This window comes from Epargyreus clarus, unplaced genomic scaffold (genome assembly GCF_041222505.1).
Source record: "Epargyreus clarus isolate Ecla_fem2 unplaced genomic scaffold, WU_Ecla_fem_2.2 ptg000027l, whole genome shotgun sequence".
In the NCBI taxonomy this organism is placed as follows: domain Eukaryota; kingdom Metazoa; phylum Arthropoda; class Insecta; order Lepidoptera; family Hesperiidae; genus Epargyreus; species Epargyreus clarus.
This window is the reverse complement of record NW_027332234.1, coordinates 14,747,322-14,753,249: the sequence shown is the minus strand read 5'-3', so window position 1 is coordinate 14,753,249 and position 5,928 is coordinate 14,747,322.

Sequence of the window (5,928 nt, the reverse complement as noted above, 5' to 3'; positions counted from 1 at the left end):
GCCGGAGGTGTCGGTAATTACCTGAAGGATCGCCCTCCATTGTGTGAAATCAACTTTATCGGCTTGAAAGTCATTGTTGATAGCCCCGACCTCTATATAATGTGAAAAAACTGGTGAAATAGGGAGCGAATGCTATTCAAGATGCCTATTGGCCTTTGTGCCTATTCATCTTTGGCAAAAAGTCGGGCTGAGCTAAAGTAGGGAATACTAATGCCGAGTTAGGTTAGGAGAAAAGTGAGTGGTGAGCTTTGTTTGCCAGTGTCATTGTAACTTGATTTATACCTTTAAACGTTTAAATACATATTTTATTGAATAACTGAGCTTGAAACAAAAGAAAAAATACTCTCAAAATATATTGTGACGAGACAAAACATCTAGCATATTCATACTGTTATTGAAAATTTAAAAACTAATCAGTAAAAAAATTCCATAAACAGACTGAAACATAATAATAATTCGCAAAAAAAATCACGACAAATTATTTTTCCTCAGAGGTTGTCAATAGACATACCCGTATTAATTACGGATTTTCTGTATCATTAACCATAAATCTCATACAAGAAATATCTTGGTAAGCAAAATACCCGAAGATTCAATCATTTCCCGAAATCGTTTCCTCAATCTCACGTAATCACTTCTCTCATCGTGTTCGTTACATCTCGTGATATATTATTCTCAGCAATATCTTCCAAGACTACAACCATTAACCGTATCTTGAACGGATTACCTTTGACTTTAATACCCCATTCTCTTTCATCGTGCGCAGATAATCTCATACTGCGCTAACGAGAAAGAATTATTCAATTCTTTCTGCCCCCTAATGCAGAGAGAATATTTTACCTGCCTTTTGTATGATTTGTGCCCGTTTTACCTCACGGTTTTGCAAGTGGGAAATTGAATTCGAATCTGAATTATTATTCGATTTAATAATGTTTGTGCTATTGAATTTATGTGGTTGTCCTTAAGGGTTAAATATTCTCACCTTAGACCTCAGACAGAATTAAAGTTTTTATTTTAATTCTTCAACAATCCATTATACTTCAACAATCCATCTGCTGCTGGGCACTCTTATGGGTATTCTCCCGGACTAAATGTTTACATAACCTTGAAGGTTTCTTCCCGATGTATACCTGGTGAATACCCGTGTAGGTTTCTTCACCGTTTGAACAAATTAATTTCTAATACGCACATAACTTGTACGGAAACAGAAGAAATAAAAAAAGTTTAATCTAATGTAAATTATTATTTGAAACGAAAGCACGCATGATGTAAGGTAACTTAAGTAATATGAAATTTAACGATATTCAATAACCGAAACTCTCCATGAAACTCCCAGGAAGTAAAATCAATAGCAAAATAGCTGGAATAAAATTTAAATAATTGGAATGTTAATTTGGAAGTTAATGAATATGAAAGTGAAGTGAGTTGAATATCCGGAGCGTAGACACAAAGAGGCACGACAAGGCGTCAAATTGTTTCATTTTGTCTGATTGGACGCCCAATATTGTATTCCGATTCGCGAAACATTTTGCGAAACATTCCCATTAATGTCGATTCTTTTGACGTGATGCGTATGCACTGGAAAAATTATACGTTACTACTTTATCATGGTTGAATTCTGCTTGTAACGATATACTGATCCAGGTATTTACGTAGGTTTACATGTTGAAAACAAGACAAGTTAACACGTCAATAAAAGTCTGTTTTTTTCATTCATCAATATAAAAGCAACGTGATGACTTAAGCTAGTGTACCAGACGGACAGAAAAAGGGTTGCTAGCAATACAAAATAAATCATTTGTCAGAGGCGTGAGATGGGAGATGTTGTCATTAGCAACATACTTTATTTACAAGAAATGTTTATAGGTGCAAATATTTATGTTTTAAAATTACAGTTCAAATTATAATTTTATTATATTTACTGAAATAATAGCGGCGAAGGAGTAATTTATTTAGCATCACTCTATTACGAGTACATCTAAGGGTTGCATCAAATCAAATAATGTGTTTAATTTATAGCAAATAAAATTATCACAAAGTACTTAGATGTTACTTTAATTTCTTAAATAATACTAGTTAAGTGGAACACTCTTCAACGTTAACGCGACTCGGCTCAACGTGAAAGCGCAATTAATCTAAGTCAAATTATTCTTTATTAATAAATCGCGAGCCAGAACCGGAAGAGTTTCAATTAAAATTAAAATCTATTCCAGTATTGTTGCGAAACGCCACACGAATAATAATAACCCGAGAGCTCCGGATAGGGTTGACGTTTTCTTTTGTGAGGACCAATAAATAATTGAAGTGAAACGAAAATAAATTTGGATTGGCGCGTTTTATTTTTGTTCTGAAAATTTATTTTAGAATTTGGTTAGGCGTTCAACTTTATTTAGATTGAAATTTGGAGGAATATAAAATAGAAAAGAGTAGAAATGGTAGACGTGATAATAATGCCGTAATTTTTTATACTGTAAATAATAATAGAGTATGAACATTGTAAGAATTAAAATACCTTTAGGTAGAAGATAATGCAAATTACATCATGAGTCGTTTACAGATAAAACAATGATTAATAATATTAATGATGATTAATTTATATTCAAAATATAAATTATATATAAAATATAAAGAAGTAAATATGTCCCACAATGACTGATAATTAAAACAAAATATATTTAGCAAGTTTTAACAATGGCAGCATGTTGCATCCCTAATTGTGCTAGCGAGGCAGCACGAAAGGGCTGTATTTGCACAGAGACAGGCACTACAGTCAACGTTTGAAGAGGAAAAAATTGTTCGGATGCTGCGCCGCTCTCCATAGAGATGTTACGAATTACGAAATCGCGTTCGTTTTGACGAATCATTCGGATACCATTTCTTGTCTTCATTGCGTGTTTGGCGTTACATTTTTTAAAAATCTGTAGTATTGCTGGTCAAGTATCCAACAAGTTGAGTACTATTCATATATTTAATAAAGTCTAGGTTTTGTCAATTCCTTAATAGCGTTACACTTTATCTAATTACCTAAGTATACATTTTAACTTACCGTAAGTTATTCTATTTAATAAGCACATTGCATTCTCACAGCTTCTCAATTATAAACTTTTCTCTACTATTAACGCATGAATCGTATTCTATATCTACATAAAACCTTTCCAATTATTTGTGTTCTAATCAAATTGGCATAAACTGCTGACTGTCCAATATAAGAACATAAGAACGCCATGACGATAAAATCAACAATGTAAACCTTATAGTCCCTACGAGTACGTGCCATGCATTTTTAGACAGAATCCCATTTATTCCTGCATTTCCACAAATAAGAATTTATTTATTTCGCGCATCCCTAGCGTCTACATAAAAATAATTTGTACCCGTTTCAATGATAGTTGAGGCTGTGCAGACGAGGGTCCTCGATATCATACCATCGAAATGTTTTATGTTCAATCCTGCATTTCCTACAATATTTTGTTTACGTTTATTCAATTCAAAGCATGAAAATGTATTATTATTTAGAGGAAATTTTCAAACATTTATATTATTATTATAGTTTGATATCACAAGATATAGGTTAGATTTAATGAGCCGAGATATGTTCGTGAAATATTTGAGAGTAAGAAGAAGAGATAAAGCTTCATAGAAATGTCTGTCATAAGAAACGAAGCAAAATGTGTAAAGTGCCTTGTAGAAATTGACGAAGAAGTTAGTTTAACTTTTTTATTCTCTACCACAAGGAACTCGAGTCTATCTAGTTCACAAAGGAGAGTTTTAACCGAGTAGTCGAAACTTCTTAAAGTCAATGATACACGACGGAGTTGAAGTTGGCTTTGTGTAAGATCTTCCACAAACAGAGCCGCGTGCGGCTCCGGATAAACCCGATTAGATTATTTGCACTTTCATATTTGACTTTGCAGAGCTTACCCCTAAGCCGTACGTTCGACTTGAAGATGATATACGAACATAATTTAGCAGTTTGGTCCCTAAGACAAATAACAACATCTATCTTTCCCGACTATTCGGTTCTGGTATTTCCTTAAATTTAAGTAATTTATTTAGTCATTTTAATAACCAAGAAATTACATTATTTATTTTTAGCATTTCTGATGTACGATGAAGTATGAAATAGTGGACCCAGTATGCTCCCCTGAGGGAATCCACGTGTAATACGTAAAAATACCAAGTCATTATAAATGATATGCAATTTTCCCTCGTTACATCTTGTCTAGAATACGACAAATTCTTTCAATTCATACAGCATTCTGGGGAAATTTGCCAACTACACCCCTGCATGCATATTTATGGAGACCAGGGGAGGACGCGAGAAATGCGTAGATAAATGACAGTGGAAGGGTGCGGAACCAACTTAAACGAGTGTTTCATACGAGGGCACGGCGGCATAATTACACCGTGCGTGGTTCTTTGTTGTCGTAATTCGGGAATAATATCATTCTTACGCTATTCGCTATGAATACGAGCTTAGCGGTAATAACGCCTGTCCCTTCCCACACAAAGAGACTTAAAAGAGGCATTCAACCATCTGATTGCACTGTATTTGTGACGTATATTTTTATAGGCTATCTTTTTTCTTTTATGTTTTCAAATAGAATGAGTAAGTAATCTGTGTGTTATTTTTTATTTTCGCAAGAACAAATTAGAAAAGATTCAAATAATTGCGATAATAAAGAATATAAAGGAACAGTTCAAATTATGTCATTAAAGACTTCTGCAGCTATAAAGGGACATGTAATCCTTTTAAATTCTGCAGTTCAATTCAGTAAGCACAGCTAAAGGCTTAACCGAGGAATAATCAAATTTCAAGCCATTAGTGCCGGCAAGTCTAGATAAATTGAAAAGTGAAGTGAGGGCTTTGAGGAAAAACACAGAGCATCCTCCAACAAGTCACGGTGCGACACTAATTACTAAGTCGAGGTGAATTGAAAATTTCCTACTTAATGCAACTTGGAAGTTCGCAACGCTTAATTCTCGCGAAAATTTTAAAGCCCTTTGTGAACGGAGTTTTTGCAGCGCACCTTCTGGCGCAGTGGTACTCAATCTTCCTTTTTCATACGCTTCATTCACAACTGATGTCGTGATGATTGTACAATGTACAGTGCAGATACGTTAGTGATTAGTCTACAAATAGTGATTTACAATTCTATCGATTTATAACTTTGACATTAATCTGAAACTTACAGGCATTTGTGAACTTGTGTGACTTTGGTTTTCCTATATTCCTTTTTGTCATTGATTTTTTTTGTCTATGAAAAGAGAATATGTAAGTTAGGAGAATAAAGGATAATGTTGTTATGTAATTTATTTTACTTTCATTTACACCACACTGGTATTACTTTTGGTACATGCGACGAGTGTTCCACCATTAGGTATAGTTAAAAACGTGAGTTTGTGTTTTCAATGCCAAGGTTATCCTAAATCTATATTTACTAAACCGAGGTTACACCATGACAACCCTAACAACACAAATGTAGTATACGATTTAATCGCTCTAACATAATTACGGAGTAGAAAAGCGAATAAAACAATGCTTATGCCGAGTTATTTGAGCACCGCTGTATGAAGCAAAGGAATGATGTCGACTCGAAGGCTCCATTACATTAGAGCGACAATGCGGGCGTCGGTGCATCGGAGCCGAAACAAAACGCAGCACTCACTCCGACGAGAGTAATATTTTAAAATTATGAAAAACTTCCATACAACGCTTGTAGTAATGAATTACTTCAAATGAAACTGAAGAAACGGAACGCGCTTAACACTTTGTTTGGCGAATTTAATTTTTAACTTTTAGCTTGATTGCATTAACCGCGCTCTCGACCGCTATTATATAAGCAGTTAACAATTGTAACAATTGTTGAATAACAATTGTAGTTTGCTTTTTACTTGTGAAAGTGTTTCGTAAAAATAGTGAGTCTT